Source organism: Periplaneta americana, chromosome 10 (genome assembly GCF_040183065.1).
Source record: "Periplaneta americana isolate PAMFEO1 chromosome 10, P.americana_PAMFEO1_priV1, whole genome shotgun sequence".
In the NCBI taxonomy this organism is placed as follows: domain Eukaryota; kingdom Metazoa; phylum Arthropoda; class Insecta; order Blattodea; family Blattidae; genus Periplaneta; species Periplaneta americana.
In genome coordinates, this window is record NC_091126.1 from 44780173 (window position 1) to 44801933 (window position 21761).

The following is a 21761-nucleotide window of genomic DNA, read 5'->3' on the forward strand; positions in this document are numbered from 1 at the left end:
GTGCAATTATTCAACAATGAATGGAAGTGAAAACCAATTATATTTTGGACAATTTAGGAAACTCAGTTTACAAAAACAGATTATTGCTATACAAAAGGGAAGGCCAGCCCTAACACTACTTGGTCTTACATGTATGCATGTAGGCTAATTTGTATCTTGTTTCTCTCAAGAAGGTGTCATTTTGCACTGTTAACTTCTTTCCTCCTCTTAAGAAATATGCAGGAGCCGCCACTGCTAGAGATATCAAAGGAAACCAGGAGAACGCCTGCAGGTCCGATGATCGAGCTCCGGACCTGCTGGTCATTTTCACGCATACCTTGGGGCGTATGGGTATCGAATGCGCCCGAACTGTAGCATTCTGACGTGGGGCAATAATTACGTGTGCGTCTGCTCTCAGCTCAGGAAGTGTGTGTGGCACTATGTACAATACTAGGAACTAGAAATCTTGGGCAAGTTCCAGACATGCGCTATTGTAGTAGTTCTGATCGCAAGCAAGTGAAGTGTGAACTCGGACCAAGACGTGTGGACGAGGCGAGACGAGACGAGACGCGACGCGACGCGGACTCTTGTCTTCAACAATGAAGTCGATAAGGGGAATGGAGTCGACTTCCTCTTAGGGGGACATAACCCCACGGTGGTGGGCCCAATTAATTCCTGTTTCCAAGAACTCTTCAGTGTACAATCTGGCCAGCCCCCTCCTTTTACATCCGAGGTTGTTGAAGCGGAGAGGGAGGGTAACACTTCTATTATCTTCCTTCTTTCTGATGAGGGAGAAATTTTATCGGGTTCTGTCCGTCCGCGCCTGAGAAGACGGAGCCACTGCGGAGATCTACGCGGCACTCACTGGTAAGTGAGATTTTCATATTAATTTTCAACATTTTAAATAGAAATTCTATCATAATATAATTTTTCATAAAATTTAAATATCTGTGAGGAGGGTAATATCAAATATAAATAGTAGGGTCTCTTTAGTGTTTCTCGCATAAAGTCCTAAGTTCATTACTGCAATCAACGCGGTTTCAATAATTCCATCGCAGTCTTCAGGGACTTTCTCCCTCTCTCAAGAATGATTGTTTTTTCAATGTTTCGTGTTAGCAAACGAGGGTCTTGCGTCATGTCGAGTATAGGAACAAGGAAAATTACTACTTGCATATGTTTGTTTACTATTGGGCCATATTCCATGAAGAGGAAAGACAGGATCCTTGAAAGAGATAATTATTATAATTGTAGTGACATGATTAAAAGAAATACACAATACTAAAACTAGTAATTAGTTAATCGTTTTGTTTATTTTACATTATTATTAAATAGCCTGACAAGAACATTCTGACATCGCATGATTTTATGTAACATTTTCTCTAAATGTTTATTTACGAAGTAATTAAAAGGGAACAATGTATCTTCCTTTGCGAGCGTGCGTGCATGCGTACGTGCGTGCTTGTTTGAATTCCACAAGTTCATCTACTCATGTTTATTGTTTGATTCGAAATTAATGTATTATAACTTCTGCGAATGTGATATGTAGTATATTACAAACACATTAACGCATGTACATATCCACTAATTAAACAAATTTGTCAGCCATATCATGCTGCCTAGAATATGATAAGATGTTTATGTAACAGTACTATTGATGTATTTTAGTTTTATCAAGGGATATAAAATGTTTTCAACATATTCCTTTTTAAGATATAATTACCGATCCTTATGCTGCCCAGTTCTAGCTCTATAAACCGACAATTTCTTAATACAGGGGTTGAGGTTAAATCCCAGAAATCTTATGTGATGGTTTTCCTCGGAGTGATTCAGTTTCGATCACTGTTGCGTTATCGATTTATCACGCCATCCATTATGAACAGCCTTTTTATCATAAAACTGGTGTTGAGTAAAGAATTATAGTTATAACCACAATTCTCATGACAAAGTTTTGTTTAAATATACGAGGTTATGACGTACTTGCAATCTGTATTTAAGTAAAAAAAGTAAGAGCGTTGTCCTTAAGGCAAGAGTTAATAATAACAATCGACTTCGGAAGCAAGAAGCACTTTGAGAAGAAAACATTTCACTTACATGATTGGAACAGACTGAATATGAAGCAGAAAGCCACAAGTTCGACTTAAGACATTCGACTGTTCTTTATTGTAATACAAAATAGACAAATTGAAGTCTCGGCCATGTTCCATCCACTTCCTAAATATTTGAAGACATCGTTGTTAAGTTTATTTTAACCTTAGAATATATACAATTATATATTTTGATTTAAAAAAAATTACACTGAAACTTTGTGAAAACTAATACAATATAGCAGTTAGTATGGGACTACTGGAAATGTATAATTTGACCTTTTTTTCTCCGCCTGTGTACCAGTGGAGAGTACTTTCTTCTCAGATTGTTCCACACGTTTGTTTCATGTTCAGTTTTTTAAGAGTTGCTTGATATGCACATTATTAAAGAATAATGTCACGAAGATTACACATACACCCATTAAATGTTTTCCGTGTTTTGCAATAATTCACTTAATTTATTGTCCCGAATGATGTTACCGATTACAGTTTATGAATATGAATATTTTAATATCAGCACATATACAGCTTATGGTGTACCTTAACAGCTCTTCTTTACATTTTATATTCTTGAACGATTATTAAAGAATCGTGGCTAGTTAAAAAATTTAATATGCATCACAATAAGATGAATTTTGTTAATTGGATTCCACAATAAGCTTTCTTAAGTTGAGTCAATTGTCCTCATTAACAAACTCTAAGTTCCATATATATATATATATATATATATATATATATATATATATATACATATATTGTTTAGTCAAATGTCTAAAAATCTCATAACTGATACCAATAAGACATAAGATATGTACATATCAATCTGAGCAATACTATATACAAGGTGAACCCTAAGTAACGCCATTAAATTGAGGGTGGTATTCTTTGAGATATTTCAAACCAAAGAAGTTTAATATAATTTTGGTCGTTCTTGATTCCGTACCGAGATAAAAATTGTTTTATATGAAACATTTCATAGCGTGTTTTGGGAAATCCTTTGATGCAATTCCCAATATGCGCAGTCAATTTAAGAGAGCATGGTATTATGATAATAAATTATTGAAATAATTTTAGTTTTGTCCTTTAAATGTGCAGAAATTTGATCCGAACAAATGTAATATTATAAAATACCTTTGCAGAACGAAGAGTTACATTTGTTCGGATCAAATTTGTGCACATTTAAAGGACAAAGCTAAAATTCTTTTAATAATTTATCATAATACACTGCTGTCTTAAATTGACTGAACATAGTGGGAATTAAATCAATGGCTTTCCCAAAACATGCTATGAAATGCTTCATATAAAACATTTTTTTTGAAAAGAAAGCAAAAACGAGCAAAATTATATTGAACATTTTTGTTTGGAATACCGCAATGAATAACCTCCTGAATTTAATGATATTACTTACGGTTCACTCTGTATATATACATAATTCATTTCTCATAAATTTATGTACAATAAATACACCCAAATAATTTATAATTTCATTTCTATATCTACAAAAATCGTCATTTAAAAGTGATATGCATGTTCAGGCGACCCACTTCTGAGTTTTGGTCAATTGTTCATTTTCTTCAAATTTTAAATATGGCGCCAAAATAGCCTACTGTTTCTTGAGGAATACCTGTACTGAAAATTTCATCGCAATATTTTTATTCCAAGTTTCAGTTTTTCCCCTATAAGTGGTTAGTATATTCAAAATGAATGTACACTTTTAAGCGATTTTACCGCAAATCATAGTTTTTACATTTTAACTTACTAAAAATAAAATATTTCTTGAATTGCTACACATAGAGTAATGAAACATTGCACACTTATCCATAATAGGCCTGTGTATGAAATGCTGCATTCAGGTACATATATGATAAGATTAATTTGGGCAATCTAAGATTGTTCATTCACGTGATATTTTTATTATTCTTTTAAATGAAGTCCTATATTTTACAGATAAGAAAAATACCTCAAATTATAGAGAAAGGAGGGAAAACGATTAAATGAATAATTATGTCATTTTAGATTGTGTTTTACGCATTTTAGGTCGGATAAAATTGCTGTATTTTGCTCCACCGTCAAAAACAACTACTTGTCGTGGTATTACTTTAGGAAACTTTCGGTCAAACAAAACAGACTATGTGCGTAGAGCATAAGAGTTTTAAAGCTTACAAATAGTTTTTAGAGAATCCGGAGGTTTATTGTCGCTCCCACATAAGCCCGCCATCGGTCTCTATCCTGAGCAAGATTAATCCAGTTCCTACCATCATATCCCACCTCTCTCAAATCCATTTTAATATTACCCTCCCATTTACGTCTCGGCCCCCAAAGACTTTTTCCCTCCGGCGTCCCAACTAACACTCTATATGCATTTCTGGATTCGCCCATACGTGCTACATGCTCTGCCCATCTCAAACGTCTGGATTTAATGTTCCCAATTATGTTAGGTGAAGAATACAATGCGTGCAGTTCTGCGTTGTGTAACTTTCTCCATTCTCCTGTAACTTCATCTCTCTTAGCTCCAAATATTTTCCTAAGCATCATATCTCAAACACCCTTAACCTCTGTTCCTCTCTCAAAGTGAGAGTCCAAGTTTCACGACCATACAGAACAACCGGTATTATAAATGTTTTATAAATTCTAACTTTCAGCTTTTTTTAGAGCAGACTGGATCACAGCTTCTCAGCCGAATAATAGAGGCCTTTCCCATGTTTATTCTGCGTTTAATTTTAAAACATTCGTATTTCTTCAAGAAATTTCGGCCAATGTATGGGACCGGTGCCCATCCAGTACCGTGATGAAGGAAAGTCAGTTATAGCGGCTTAGTGATCATCGTACTAACCACACGATACCTCTATTCTGGTTGGATTAAGGACTTGCTTGCTTGGCTTGGCTTTACGAGGGCTGGACGCAGGACGAATCCATACACTTAGGCACGAGTTGGCCCATTGTGCGCCATATACTGTACAACACGATGATAATTCAAGTTCGACATTCGTGAATCCGACGCTAACGAGTGGGTCATCCCTGCCTCAGCCCCTGACAGAGCCAGGTCCTACTTCGCTGAGGAGTGGTCTGATAAACTCCAGTGGCCTGGAACCCCAAGGTCTTCCTGATCAGCCGATCCTAACAGGTGGGCCATCCTGCCTCAGCCTCTGATAAAGTCAGATGTCATCCGCACACGAGTAGCGTGATAAGCTACTGGACCCTGGAGCCCAATCCTTTCTATATCAGCATCGTAAACGTTTACTACACTCAAGAATTCACCCCAGCAAATTTGTACTATTACAAATGATAGGTGGAGGATTTTGGTGGAATGACTGAGGGGAAACGGGAGTACCTAAAGAAAATCCCATTGCAGCATCTGTTTTGTCCTCCACAAATTCCATCACAACTTGGCCGGGGAACGAATAGGTCCGTGTGGATGGAAGATCAGGGCTCTAACACTTGAGCCAAAAACGCTGATAAAACGAGAAGTAAAATAGGCCAAAACATAAGAATACCGGTACAGGTCCTACTTCTTATAAGATCCAGCTGGACCAAGTACGCAGCATTGTAACAATATCAGGAAGTGACGTAGAAAATTTATAAAAGGAATGATTGTATATATAGTACATGTATGAATGCTGACAGGCAATTGAAGGAAGCAAATTGTCACTTCTGTTAGAATGAATAGATGTTGGAGTCCGGTACGCATTTGGCGTTAATTCCACTGACTCCATTCACATCGTCATCTTGTATTCCTCAGATTGAGCACAGTGCACTCCTCTTGTGGCTGTGAATCCAAGTCAAACAGAAACTTATTTCATAATTGCTCTTGAACAAATTTTACCACATAACTGTTGTATTTCAGTTATATCTCACCACACTCATATCTTATGCTTCACTTCTCTGATATTGATTAGGGATGCCATCCGCAACACCTTCACACTTTTGTGTATAATTCCGACATAATTTAAATTCAGTCGGTTACTGTGTATTACTCGACCAAGGCGAGTGGAGCCGCGGGCGTAATGTGAACTATCGCGATGCGGTATTACGAACGAAGGAGCAGAAGCGCCACGGCTCCGGGCTGCAGGACTCCACTGGTCTTGGTCGAGTAATAACTATTACCTCAGTGTTGAGTCTATGTTATTTGTCTGTGGATGGAGCGCAGGCTAACATTGCGAGAACTCGGATTTCAATCTCGGCACTGACAACATTCTTATGGGAGCAAATAAAATAGTTATTTTTTTCTTCCATCATGTTAATAATGCCAAAACAAGTGCTTATACAAACAAATCTTGGCAACTCGATCTCAATTACGAGGGCAGTAAAAATAAGTGAAATGCATATAGAATGTTAGTTGGGAGGCCAGAGGGCAAAAGACCTTTGGGGAGGCCGAGACGTAGATGGGAAGATAATATTAAAATGGATTTGAGGGAGGTAGGATATGATGGCAGAGACTGGATTAATCTTGCTCAGGATAGGGACCAATGGCGGGCTTATGTGAGGGCGGCAATGAACCGCCGGGTTCCTTAAAAGCCAGTAAGTAAGTAAGTAAGTAAGTAAGTAAAAATAAGTTTCCCTGGTACCGTTTACAGAAAGAAAACAGAATTTCTTTGGAAAATTTATTGGAACAGATACCGGTACAGCAATTGTTGAGCTAATTTTCAACTTATTTTCCAACAGAACTGAGACTTTTGTCATATCGTAGGATCAACATAGAGGTGTAGACGGCTCTCACATACTGGTTCCGATTATAGATGGCAGACTTCTACGACACAGGGATACAAAAGTTGATCCCCTGGTATGACAAGTGTCTCAATTCCAGTGAGATATATGTTAAAAATAGCTCGACAATTGCAGTATCTGTTCCAATAAATCTTTCCATGAAATTGTGTTTTCCTTCTATAAACGGCCCCAGGGAAACTTACTTTCTGGTCGAACCTCGTAATTGCGCTCGAGTGGCCATAATTTGTATAAGCACTTGTTTTCACATTATTAACATGGTGGAAGAAAAAAAAACATAACGTTTTTATCTGTCCTCATGAGAATGTTTGTTTCTGAGTAGAACGGTAGGTCCACTTGTGATAAACAATAGGCTATCGGAGGAATATTTTACGGTAGATTTTTCGTCTTCCTTTACAAATTCCATTTTACCAGTACCTCATATTCCTTCTTATTTCGCACCATTCTATTTAACGTGAGACCTGGTACGAACTTAGGTGATATAAGATGGAGATAACCAGCCAAATACACAACTTCTCCATGAAACATTGGACCGGTACCCATAATAGAAGGAAGTAGGCTATTTCTCAAGACATGTCGCAGAGTTTCATTGGTGAGACACACTGGGATACGGAGATGGTTGGTTGGTCAAATTTTGTAATTGTCAGCACCGTCTTTTTTCTCTTTTACTGAGGGACCCAAAGCTTGCGCCTCAGCCTGAGGCTTATTGTACTTACCACACCTGTCTTGTGAGTGATATTTGTAGCCGAATGACCGCGCTCTTATACAAGTACAGCACGCCGCACAGTGTACTTAATCCGGACTATGTTATGGATGGTGATGGTATGTGAATGAACGATGGCGAAATGAGTTCGAGGTCCAACGCGAAAGTTGCCAAGTAATTCCGCTTCAATTGGCTGGGAGTAAACCCAGGAGATAACCCCAACCAGGTAATTTGTCCTAACCAGGATTTGAACACGGACCCGCACGTTTCACGATCAAATGTGCTAACCGTTACTCCACAGCGGTGGAACCAGAACCATCTTACGGAAAGCTGGTTTTTGTAATTTGTATTTTATATTTATTTCCCTAGCTTGAAAGAATGACAAAAGTAAAACCAGACAGAGATAGCAACGAAAACAACAGAATGTTTGTGGATTACGAATTCCAACTTCAAATCGCCGTGATTTAAATGTAGGTAGGCCCTATATAGGTAAAATAAAATAACCCCATGTCAGGTCAAATCGGCCCAGAGAGGCGAGAAATTAAAGCTCGGCATTTAATAATAATAATAATAATAATAATAATAATAATAATAATAATACTTACTTACAAATGGCTTTTAAGGAACCCGAAGGTTCATTGCCGCCCTCACATAAGCCCGCCAGCGGTCCCTATCCTGTGCAAGATTAATCCAGTCTCTATCATCATACCCCACCTCCCTCAAATCCATTTTAATATTATCCTCCCATCTACGTCTCGGCCTCCCTAAAGGTCTTTTTCCCTCCGGTCTCCCAACTAACACTCTATATGCATTTCTGGATTCGCCCATACGTGCTACATGCCCTGCCCATCTCAAACGTCTGGATTTAATGTTCCTAATTATGTCAGATGAAGAATACAATGCGTGCAGTTCTGTGTTGTGTAACTTTCTCCATTCTCCTGTAACTTCATCCCGCTTAGCCCCAAATAATAATAATAATAATAATAATAATAATAATAATAATAATAATAATTTATTTAACCTGGCAGAGTTAAGGCCATACGGCCTTCTCTAACACTCAATCAGGAGTAAAAACTGCGTTACAAAAACACTACAAATTTACAAAGTACACTACAATTTTACACACAAAACTGAATAAGATAATAATAATACTTACTTACAAATGGCTTTTAAGGAACCCGAAGGTTCATTGCCGCCCTCACATAAGCCCGCCATCGGTCCCTATCCTGTGCAAGATTAAGCCAGTCTCTATCATCATATCCCACCTCCCTCAAATCCATTTTAATATTATCCTCACATCTACGTCTCGGCCTCCCTAAAGGTCTTTTTCCCTCCGGTCTCCCAACTAACACTCTATATGCATTTCTGGATTCGCCCATACGTGCTACATGCCCTGCCCATCTCAAACGTCTGGATTTCAAGTTCCTAATTATGTCAGGTGAAGAATACAATGTGTGCAGTTCTGTGTTGTGTAACTTTCTCCATTCTCCTGTAACTTCATCCCGCTTAGCCCCAAATATTTTCCTAAGCACCTTATTCTCAAACACCCTTACCTATGTTCCTCTCTCAGAGTGAGAGTCCAAGTTTCACAGCCATATAGAAGAACCGGTAATATAACTGTTTTATAAATTCTAACTTTCAGATTTTTGGAGAGCAGACTGGATGATAAGAGCTTCTCAACTGAATAATAACACGCATTTCCCATATTTATTCTGCGTTTAATTTCCTCCCGAGTGTCATTTATATTTGTTACTGTTGCTCCAAGATATTTGAATTTTTCCACCTCTTCGAAGGATAAATCTCCAATATTTATATTTCCATTTCGTACAATATTCCCGTCACGAGACATAATCATATACTTTGTCTTTTCGGGATTTACTTCCAAACCGATCGCTTTACTTGCTTCAAGTAAAATTTCCGTGTTTTCCCTAACCGTTTGTGTATTTTCTCCTAACATATTCACGTCATCCGCATAGACAAGAAGCTGATGTAGCCCGTTCAATTCCAAACCCTGCCTGTTATCCTGAACTTTCCTAATGGCATATTCTATAGCGAAGTTAAAAAGTAAAGGTGATAGTGCATCTCCCTGCTTTAGCCCGCAGTGAATTGGAAAAGGATCAGATAGAAACTGACCTATACGGACTCTGCTGTATGTTTCACTGAGACACATTTTAATTAATCGAACTAGTTTCTTGGGAATACCAAATTCAATAAGAATATCATATAATACTTCCCTCTTAACCGAGTCATATGCCTTTTTGAAATCTATGAATAACTGATGTACTGTACCCTTATACTCCCATTTTTTCTCCATTATCTGCCGAATACAAAAAATCTGATCAATAGTCGATCTATTACGCCGAAAACCGGATAATAATAATAATAATAATAATAATAATAATAATAATAATAATAATAATAATAATAATAAAATGTGAACAACAAGTAAGAAGAAATCAGACATAATATATAACATACTGAAAGAAAGGAAAAAGCATAATAAAATGTGAACAGCAGGTCAAAATAAATGAGGCATACAATGTATAAAAAAATAAGACAATTATTGATAATAATAATAATAATAATAATAATAATAAAATAAGAATAGTAATAATAATAATGATGATGATAATAATAATAATAATAGGACTAATAGTAATAATGGCAGTAGGGATGTAATTCCCGCCTTTACCCCCAAGGAAATGCCTCAGGTACTCATTTCTGTTAGAGCCTGAGTGAACCCCGGGGCCATAGTGCGGATGGAAGGATTAGATCAATGGAAAAACCAGTGACTCCATCGGGAATCGAACCCGCGACCTTCCGGCTTGTAGTGTTACGCCTTAATCGAGACGCTACCACGCACTCCTTAGGTATACCAATACGTCCTTGAACTTCGATGCACTAGATATACTGTAGGATAAAGGAATAACAATAACTGTGCACTCGTGAATTCATGGTCTTAGAATTAAATTCCGTTGTGAATTGCTTTTCAATGTCATTGCAAGTCAGGATTCCCAGGAGCCTGCCGCCACAAAGCGCGGAAATGAGAGACCCTGATGAGGACAAAAAATATTAACATACCAGATTTATTTATAGCACAGAATTTCATTAGTAACAACGAGTGCATGGGCGAGATTGTTATGAAGCCCACAAGTCGGCAACGGCTTCTTTTTGAATGACATTCTTCAGCCTTCGTCTAATTTACAACTACATTACTACACTTTAAATTGTGATGAATGACGAACTACAAGGAAAAAAAGACAATAAACTTTTATATTAAGTGCTACGTTTTCAAGAAATTTTATATTACATACTTCTTGGAACGACTTAACGAGTAACAGGAACATAATAAATTGAATTTTAACTTAACATTCCTGCTTTCGTATTCAGTAATTGAAGCAAGAAGACGTCGAATTCTTTTTTTTTCTCTCTTCAGTTACATATTTTAAAGTCGATAGGTCGATGTGATTCAAATTTTATGGAACGTGAATTTAATGTGATGTAATACGAATGACCTAAAGAGCTGTATTCATACCTACTGTTCGTACCTTTCACTCGCCAAGGGAAAAAAAGAGACAGAGGTTGAGAGAGACGGATATAGGGGAGTGTTATAAAGTAAACACTGTATATTCTCGGTCCAATTGTACACCAAATCAGATACATTCCGACACCACAAATATGTTCGCATTTAGGTCCGATGTTTGCGGATTCAAATCCAGCCATTTCTTTTCACCGATTATTTAACGCCGATGTATCATCTGCGCGATTGTCTAGCGTCCGTTAAATTTGTGATAGTGAAATGGATTCGCCATTGGATTAAGTGATTTTTGCCCTAAAGTTGGTAGAAACCTCGAAATATACCCAACCAGACAATTGAAAGAATAAAATGGTAAATGGTAAAACAACTGGACATAGGCCTATACTTTAGCTCGGCACCTTGTTTGGAAGCAGCGCCATATATATTTGTTGTTTGTAGACGTATAATATTTTAAAAATTAAATTTATTCACTACGAGTCGAGGCTTTTCTTCTCACTACACGTACAATACAATTCCATGGTCTGTCACTCTCAAACTGCTATGCATTTCTACCAACGAGTTAGAAAGAGAAAGATTCTTCTCTTTCTATCTCGTTGATTTCTACCCCTAGACCAGTATTTAGTATTTACGCATCTCCAGTCTCTCGTTCGTTCGGTGCAACGTTCGGTGAGCGGTCACTTTCAGCGCCTGAGGGGTTTGTAGGAATTCACATATACCCAAATTTCTGTCAGATTAAAATAGGCCTACTCTGAGAATGTATTTCACTTCCAATATTACGAAACATTCCCGCATTGGGCGCATTTTCTCTGCAGATGAAGTCATATAATCGATCATAAATGTGGAAGATGGTGCCATCAATGAATATAATAGGATGCGAAATTGCGGTCAGCACCATCTTACATTTTACGGACCAAATAACAAGATCAGCGCCCGATGTCGTAGATCAGGCATGTCAATTGATACACACAGGAGCAAGCGCGCGCTTTAGAGCCCAGGAGAGCCTGAGCGCTTTACAGCGGAAAGGAAAGAGACAGACGAAAGAGGTGGTATATGCCGCTTGGTCGAGCTATATTCAGGGATGGCCAGCACTGATTAAATAGATAAAGGGAAGAGAACTTATTAAAACTGTATCCATGTTAATTTTTAGATTTGCCTGAGAAGTATAAGTGCATTATAAGAATGTAAGTTTTAATTTTAATGCTCATTTTTCACAAGTTTGATTTTTTTATTCAAAGAAATATTTTCTCAATTCTTCGTATAGGAAAGTGAATTTTCTTCGTATAGGAAAGTGAAATAGGCCTATTTATTTAGTAGCCTTACAGAATGTTTTCGTAAATCTAATATACCGTATATATGTATTACTGAAGATAGGGTATTGAAATTTTTGAAAATATTCGCATGGAAATTGTTTGTAAGGAAATGAATTAACAAAGCAACTACTGTTACATCATAAGCAAAAGATATGTGCCCATGTGTTATAAAAATGTCAGCTCTATAGCTTCAACAGATTTCGAGAAAATAATTTAATGTTCTGATGATAGGAAGTTGCTCATAAATATCACCTTAAAAGCATAATGCGATAAGAGTTTTGTTATGTAATATTAGTTACACTTAAAACAGATACAGTACCTAGGTAACTTTGCTTTGTACTGTAATATTGTTTTGATTAGTTTATTGATTACTTTTGTAAGGCTAAAGATACCATCAATATAAATTCCAACTTATCATGTCATACTCAATCTTTTTCTTTGGAATATCACTTTCTTTATGAATGATGTGTTTCATTCACTTAATACAGTATAATATTATACTACTATGGAATTTAAGTGAATATTCCTTCTTAACTCTCTATTATGTTATTAAAGATTTAAAACACAAGTGCAATATTAAAAAATCAGTGTTTTGTTTTACAGACAACATATAGGGACATCATTTTATTTTTACTTCAATTTTTATTGTACCTGAGTTTTTGAATGTACTTCACTCCCACCCCTTTTACTAAGGAAGTTCCAACTCCACACAGAACCAAGACCGCAGATAGTAAGCAATACTGAGTTACTGAGTATAGTACGTTCCAGAAATATGTTCGCGTTTTCCGGTGACGAAAGAGCTTTCAATATTGAATCATATTTTCGCACAGGTACTGTCCGTTTGCCTACGTCGCATCCCGATTTCCCCCACCTGCTTCTGCTAGCCCCTCTGTAATAGCTGGGCTGTCTTAGCTCTTTTCTGAAAACAATTTCTCTTAGGAATTAGAAGTTTACGTAATATTATACAGCTGTTTAATTTAACTTAAATAAAAGGGCCTCGTTAAGTAATTAACTGTCACGTGATTTCCTCCCTTTCTACAATCCTGCGACATAACCACTTGGACGGACAGTAGATAGCATGTCTGAGTAATTTTATATTTTCGGGTCGGGCAGAAGTGAAGATTGAATTTACAGTACGTAGAGTAGGTACAGAATTATTTCAACATGAGTTACTAGTACGAAGGACGAAACTGGCAATTGGAATTAGATGCAATAGTCTATAGTGCGATAATATGCACAAAAGAACTGAAGCCTGTATCGAAATGAACGGCCACCATTTTCAAAATTGTGTTTAAATATTCATATTATGATTATTTTTCAATTTAACTTCTTTCTCTATATTGTACGCTAATGTGCTGTAGACAGTATAATATACACTGCATAATGAATACGTTCGCATGGATAACTCACTTCGTGAGTAAAAACACTTATTCTTAATACAGTACTGTACTTTGATTAAAGAAAAACCTAATGAAAATTATCAAACTCAAAATCGCGATATTTCCTAGTTTACGTAAATGGATGAACTACTTTTCTTCCTTATACCTAGTAGAGTGATTTATGTTTTACGCCAGTATCATCGAACTCCAGTCTTGGAGGGGGGAGCAAGCGGTGTTTCTGGTTCTCTAAAGGTATAGACAGGTTAATATTAAAAATGTTAGTAAAAATAAAATGATGTCCCTGTAGATAATATTAAACAGAAAGAAGCCATATAAAAATAACGACATAAAATTTCACGTTCCGTTTGAAGTTTGTGCACCACTGTTTTCTTAATCCAACAGGTTACTTATTCATATACACAATTCTTCCTCTTTCCATACTTAGCGCTTGCTGCCCGCGCACGACGTCAAGGTCAGAAAAATGCGCTTGCTTTGACATCACTGTCGTAGATGGTGAACATTAGAACTATATACATGATAGATAGGTCCCCCAGAGTTCTCCACTTATCCATTAGAGACCGCTGGTTGAGAAGACAAGACGGTAGCCAGAAACTTGCACAGAAGTGGATATAAGAGATACGTGTGTGTATAAGCAGTGTGTGTTAAGCAGTGATTTTTATGGGCCTTGTAAAAGTAGTGTTGTTGAATGTATTGCAAAATGTAGTAGATAATAATATAATAATTTCAAATATGGAAGCAGTTTTTGCAGACTTCCAGGAAACATATTCATCCATGATGGTGCCACATATTCATATTGACACTTGTGACGGACAAGGTCGGAGTTGGGGTTATCTCGGGGTTCTGCCATTTCCCAATATTAGGCATCTACAGCATTCTGTCAACATTTCTTCATTCCGTCATCATTGCATAGCATTCCCCGACGCACTGAGGAGGCTGGCCTGGGGACGAATGGAGTTGCCTGTTCGAAATCCGGGTACGCAGCGAACCTTAATGTAGTCAGCCGTTGTGAGTTTGGGGATGCGCCTAGCTCTTGAAAGGTCACAGTGCTGGGTCATAATGCTCCATCCTGAAATTCAATTCAATTCATGGGGTTATTATAGTTTGACAAAATTCCCATCCTAATGTTACAATCAGAAATATAGGCAGTGTAATAATCTTGTAATTATATTTAAACATATAACATCTTCGACATAAATAACAACACATTTTAACCTAACCTCAAATTCAATTAGAATTTTATAAATTCATTTAAAATACTAAGAACTAAGAAAAATACTTATGTTCATATTCAAGATATTTACACAGTCTACTATATACAGTCGCGAAGCTTGAGGTGATTTTTTGCAAATCTCGTGATAAAGCGCTCCAAGCGGTTAGCAACTAGAAACAATAGACTGTCCACGGTCGACTTTGGACTGTGTCGTATTTCCATCGAGTGCTAGCTCGTTGCGTATTTCACATTGATGCTTGTGAAATGTTCGTTATTGTTTGTAATGAAAATGTTAATGGCTAAAATACAATAATTGGAATAATAATATTTTACTAGAGACGTAGAAAAATTAAGTTTATTTTAATGAAATTTATTGATCACGTTTTATTTTCAATTCTGGTGGGATTATTATTGCTTAGGCCTACTTTTTTTTTCAAAGGATATGTTTTTAATTATAGCTGTTAATTTTGTTGTTATTTTTATTTGTTACTTTACTAGAGACGTAGAAAAAGTCTGTTACAATAAAATTTATTGATCACGTTTTATTTCCAATTCTGGTGTGATTATTATTGCTTAACCTCATCCCACTTTGTTAACTACGTAAGCCTACACTACAAGTACCGGTACACGTAAGTTACTCCATTAATTCAAATTTTCATTATTATTGTTGTAAAGGGAAATGAAAATTAATATTTATTGGTTTCCTAGTTAATTATCGCTATAATCTTGAGTGAGTGAAGCGATTATAGTAAATCTCAGTTCGTTTTGCACAAACAAAAATAATATTAACCTATTTCTTGCACGTATCTTCGAGTTTATGGTGGAATTTAATATACTTAATTAAAATAATAAATTAACTTTATGCATTTAATATTTCAATAATGGAAGGAAGGTGTTAATTTTTCCAAAAGAACACAACGAAAGTGTAACATATTTTGTCGTCTACTAGGAGAGAGATCTACGATGATGAGGCGATAGTAGCGATCCTAGTGGTGGGCTACTACCCATGTTTGCATTTTTACTACATATTGAGCTTCGCGACTGTATATAGTAGACTGTGATATTTACTTAGATTTACTAATGTTCACCACTGTGGAGTAACGGTTAGTATGTCTGACCGTGAAACATGCGGGCCCGGGTTCAAATCCTGGTTTGAATAAGTTACCTGGTTGAGTTTTTTTTCCGAAGTTTTCCCTCAACCAAATGAAGCAGAATTGAGGACCGTTTTTGCAAAACTTGCTAACTGAAAAAACTAAATTTTACAGGAGAGACAAAACACTATAGTAAGCTAGTTTTGCTGTATCTCTTACTTATAGGAGAAAGCAAGTTTTAAAAAAACGATCACACTTTGACACACTACAATGAAGAGAAATAACCCAATTTTACTAAGACGCTTTGAACATCATGTAGAGACCTGCCTTATGTTAACGAATCCATCAAAATCTCAATTTTGCAAATTTTGCAGTTAGCAAGTTTTGCAAAGACGGTCCTCAATTGCTGGGTAATTTTGGACTCATTTCGCCAACATAATTACACTTCCGCTCTTTCATCATCATTTCCGTTTCTTTACTATATTTCAGTCTTGCTCCGACGTAGATTCGGCTGCGGGCCGTCACCGAACTTGAACCCCGTGGTATGTGATGTGGTCATTAGTTGCTGGTGATAGTGCTCGTGGGAACGCGGCGATGCCTAAGTGGAAAAGTAAAAGGATTCTATAGACTGTAGGGGAGTTCGGAATGAGGTCCGTGAGGAAATCTTTAGTATAATGGGCTCACCCAAGCGGCCCACGTGCGACGACAGTCCCCAGTTCGTGACCCTCCTCTCAAGGAGGGTTAATAGGTAGACATGTCGATAAATAGACAGATTTACTTATGAATAAAATATCGTTATTCTGAAATAAATGTTCATATTATTTACATAGCAGCAACACTCCTTAGTGTTGAAGATGTTAATTCTTTACAGCAGCTAAAGAAACAAAATCCAGTAAGTTAAAGGAGCAGTCCGCGATAAAATTCTAAATTCTGATTATATTATAGGATGTTTACCTAAATAATCCTTAGATTAACGGCGTTTGTCCCATCTCTCTACGCCTTTTAGTTTGTGAAATATTAAAGGTCTTCCTGCAAGCTCTGACGTCATAACCACCGATCGCTTTATAAGACTGCGTTGTAGTTCCGTTTAACATACAGTGGTGCAGGACGAGTAAATACAGATTCAAATGTTACAGTCAGTTATTATTAACTCACTTAGGACCTATCACATGCATATACTGTAACAACAACAACAACAACAACAACAACAACAATAATAATAATAATAATAATAATAATAATAATAACTTACCCAAACTCTATCCCACTTTAAATCCCGTGTACAATCCATTCTGTGATTAGAACGACTGGTCTGGTAAGGGTTCAAACTGAAACGGTTTAATATTTCGATCCATTATAATCTAAGTCAACGCCTTCATTGAGTGAGTGAATGTATGCGAGACGTGAAATATTCGTATTGAAGGAACTACAGATACGTGTTTATCTCACGTTAGCATTAAATTAGTACATGGTTTATATTATTTTATTGCACCATAGTTGTTGAGTCATACGGTTTAGGCACTTCCAACACATTTCTCTGTATATCTTCCCTCCACGTGTTTTCCTTCCTGCTGTATGTTTTCTTTTCCATCCATCATTTAGTGACTTTCGAGTATTGGAGTCTGGAGCCAGTTACATCTCTTTTCACATTGTAATTATGGTCATTATCGCAATCATAGTTCTTGTTTACCATTCCATCATATGGAAAGTGTTTTCTCTTAGGAGTATAAACCAATCTGCCGTTATGATATGATTCAAGTTTGCTGGTGTGACAAAACTGATTAGTCTGCTTTAGGTCTTTTAAAAGGGCAGGGTTACATACAACATTTTTCAGAGCATTATAATCGCTGGATCCAGGTTCGATCCATTCCCAACAGCGGAATGACAAATATTACAGAAGAGAAACTAAATTTGTAACGCTGACCAGAATACAAAAAATACCTTTTGGCTTTCTATATTACTTTCTGTTTCATGTGCAGCGTCCTCGGAACCTGATGAATTAGAATTTGAAGTTTCTTCTTCTATTTGAAAAGATCTAAGTCAGTTTCTGGCTCACTCACATCTGATTCACCACACACATTTCTTGGCGTTTCGCACCCTATCTCACACTGCACAGCTTTATTTATATTATGTTCCTGCGAATTTTCAGCCTCATCGAGAACTAGACACACGTCCATATTTTCAGCTATAGGTGCATCACTGCAACTTGCTATTGCTTCTTCGACGACCTTCTTTCATTTATAAGCAGAGGAGCGCGTAGTATCAGAACTGTCTTGGCGAGATTCTCCTTTCAAAACTAAGGAAGGGACAGCAGTTTTCTTCATTTTCATAGGAGTTCTGTTGTCTTTCACTGAACGTCTTTTTAGTAGAGACGATTCGTCACAATCAATTTCATGGAAATGATTAGAACACACAATAGCAGTTTTCGATGGTGTAAAACATTTCTGTTGATTTTCTTCACCCATGTTTTTAAATATTTGCGGTGACTTTTCTCTGCTCGGAAATACATGAAATGATACCTCTTCTCCATGTTGTGCTTTTGTTCTTCCCTCTGAACACGAAAAATCACGACACCACGGCATTTTAAACTGTATTACGATATAATTTCTTCTGTTTAGTCTACTGTAGTTCAAAATCGTTCATATAAAGAAAAATAGCCCTACATAAAACCACAACGTAGGCATGTGCTGTTTTATGATTAAATGAAAAGCAAAATATGACTTCACTCAATCACAACTAAGTCTGAAATTCTGTTCACGTGTACTACGGCGCGAGAAGATTATTTAATACAAAGCACTGCACTTGGAGATGTTCTCGGCCTACTACGCAATCACACCAGTTCAGTGGCTATGACGTCATAAGTATTTGTGCGGAGTCAGTGACTCAAGAACCATGCCTCGCATTGACATGCGGCAAATTGCATTCTACTTAGATTGAAAAACGTGTTTGATTAAAGCCAACTTAATTTTATCGCGGACTGCTCCTTTAATATCGGTACTGTGTTCAGAAATGACATCATTTTAATATATTACGACATTGGTTCCCATCATTTTGAGTGTCACAGGCTGACGCTATTCAGACGATGATTATAGTAGGCCTAATACTAATAGCCCCATTCCTTTTTGACGGGAAATCTATTATTTGTGACCAAGAAGAGATTTTTCATATAATTGTCACTGATTAAATTTCTAACTTCTTTTTAGGATTTACCTTGCTTGACTAGTTTCGAAGTCTTGTGCTTCATTGTCCAAACCTAGTGGAGATCCTGCGCTATCTTCTGGTTTCCTGTTGTGGTGAAGTGTTTTCATGATTGTGTCAAAAAAGGTGTGTGTTTTGAAATTGAGTTGAGTGTTCAGGAAGTGATGTGGGTGTGTTTTTGTATGTTTATAAATTTCACATTGTTCTAGGATGTCAATATAATTGTGTTCTTTTTTCCCATTGCAGGAACAATAATATTACCTTAATTGTATTGTAAATCAATGAAAATATTTTTGTACTTTCAAATATATCGGATGAGACTTCAATAACATGTGTCATTAGAAGGTTAATGAGAATGGGAACCATATCGAATTCTCGATTTGTAACTCAGCGAGACCACAAATTGTATTTCTTCATCGCTGTTTCAGTTTTATTCTGAACGGTGAATAGAGTTAAGGTTGGACCTTGAAGAATGTAATTAAAACATAGCAATAAAACTAAAAATATCGGGTAGGTACGCACGAGTTGCAAGCCGAGAGATGTCCTTCAGGCGAACTCATTCCTGTTAAACTTTGTATCAAAAGTCTGACATAAACAAATATATTCCAGCAAGCTGGCAAAATCAAAGAACGTTATGAACTTAAGCTAAGTTGAAACATCGTTTGAAAACCACGTTGGTCCCGTGGGACCCTTTTAAAACACTCCAGGGTCCCGGGGTACGTGGACCACAGGTTGGGAAACGCTGCATTACAACATAATGCATTCAATGGCATTTTCGTGCAAATGATAGCTACTATGAGCATATCTAAAAGATATTTATACCACGAGTACCGGTATTATAAAATATGGTTTGTGGTACAAAAGTATTACTGTATTCTCCCGTTTTTAACAATATTTAATTGAATCAAAAATAATATTTTACCTATGCAAACGAATTTCAGATGCTGTTTTCTTCTACTGTTTAAGCAATCTGAATCAAATTATGTTAGAACTATCGTAACAATTGAAATTTTCACCAAAAACTCCTCTGGAATACGAAGCCATTTCAGACGAAATTAATGAAACTAACATTGCACTGGGTGTAGAACATCCAGCAATAACAAAACGAAGTGCGACAGGTCATATATGGTCCTTATCTATTTATAGAGACATAATCAAAACTCTCCCTCTGATTGAGGTTCTGGGTGATATGTACAGTAGTGGCAAAAAACCGGACCGATCCTTGTAGCTGATTTCAGAGCCTTGTTCACTCTAGAGCACGATACACTCGTAACTAAGACTTTCATGGTTCGAAACCTGCCTGGGAAGGAAACCTTTTTTTTTTTGTTCCTTATTCAAATTTATTCCCAATACTTTTCGATTGCTGGTAAAATTCATGTTCTGGGAATAATAAGTTAATTGAGTAGTAAAATATCGCTGTAATGGAAAAGTATTGGGAATAACTTTGAATAAAGAACAAAAATAGTTTCCTTCCCAGGCAGGATTCGGACCACGAAAGCCTTAGTTACCAGTCTATCGTGCTCTGGAGTGAACAAGGCTCTGAAATCAGCTACAAGGGTCGGTCCATTTTTTTGCCTCTACTGTACATCTATTAACAGGCAGTACATCTCACTTGACAATATGTGTCAGAGAAGAACAATTTGTTTATATACATCTGAAGTCTGACTAGTGTAATATGTAGCTAGTGAGCGATGTATGCAATGGAGGGGGAAAGAAACTGACCACCCTACCCCATTATCTCCTGGCCTAGTTGCCTAACAAATGGTGTCTTCTTGATATCACTTGTGAGGTTCAGACCTGTCTTCGGACAGTTGACTAAACAACAACAGCAACAACAACAACAACAACAGCAGCAGCAGCAATCAAAACTTCACAGAATTATGCAGGCATACCAGGCGAACGTAATGGTGCAAGGACATGACGTAAGATGGTCGAGCTCACTGACAAGTGACTGAAAGCCTCTAAAGCGGAAATGGGCCTTCGTCAGTGGAGCGAATTTATAGCGGAATATTTAAAATATTGTTTCACATACATGCATACATACATACATATATACATACATACGTACATAAGTGTTCTGCCCAAGGGCAGGTCTTTCACTGCAAACCCATCATTCTCCAATCTTTCCTATTTTCTTCCTTCCTCTTAGTCTCCGCATGTGATCCACATATCTTAACCCGATTGCCTCATTTTACGAGCTGTGGTCGCGTGAAATTTACCACATCAAAATATATTTAGTAAGACATCTAAATTACTCGTAGTAAGTACATATTTTCGGCATAGATTCTTATAAATTCTGCATTAAAAAGCTTGCGTAGTTGTTTTTTGTATTAATTTTTTACAGCACTCTGCACATTCATTCGCAAATTGGACGTTAAATCTGAGCAAAGTTAATTTAAATACGAGTCCATTGGGTTAATGTCGTCTATCATTTGATATCTTCTTCTGCCCCGAACTCTTCTCCCGTTCACCATTGCTTCCAGTGCAAATTTCAATATGCAGTTTCGTCTCAACCTGTGACCCAGC

The 21761-nt window shown here is 36.9% G+C and overlaps 1 long non-coding RNA gene across 1 annotated transcript in view; it reads left to right on the forward strand.

The window, feature by feature from the left end:
• Nucleotides 1-282: 282 nt before the first annotated feature.
• The window catches only part of LOC138707630 (uncharacterized), a 66840-nt gene continuing 45361 nt past the window's right edge, over nucleotides 283-21761 (forward strand). Inside the window, exon 1 of the long non-coding RNA XR_011334302.1 lies at nucleotides 283-846. This is a non-coding gene — a long non-coding RNA (uncharacterized lncRNA). The remainder of the gene's footprint in view (nucleotides 847-21761) is intronic.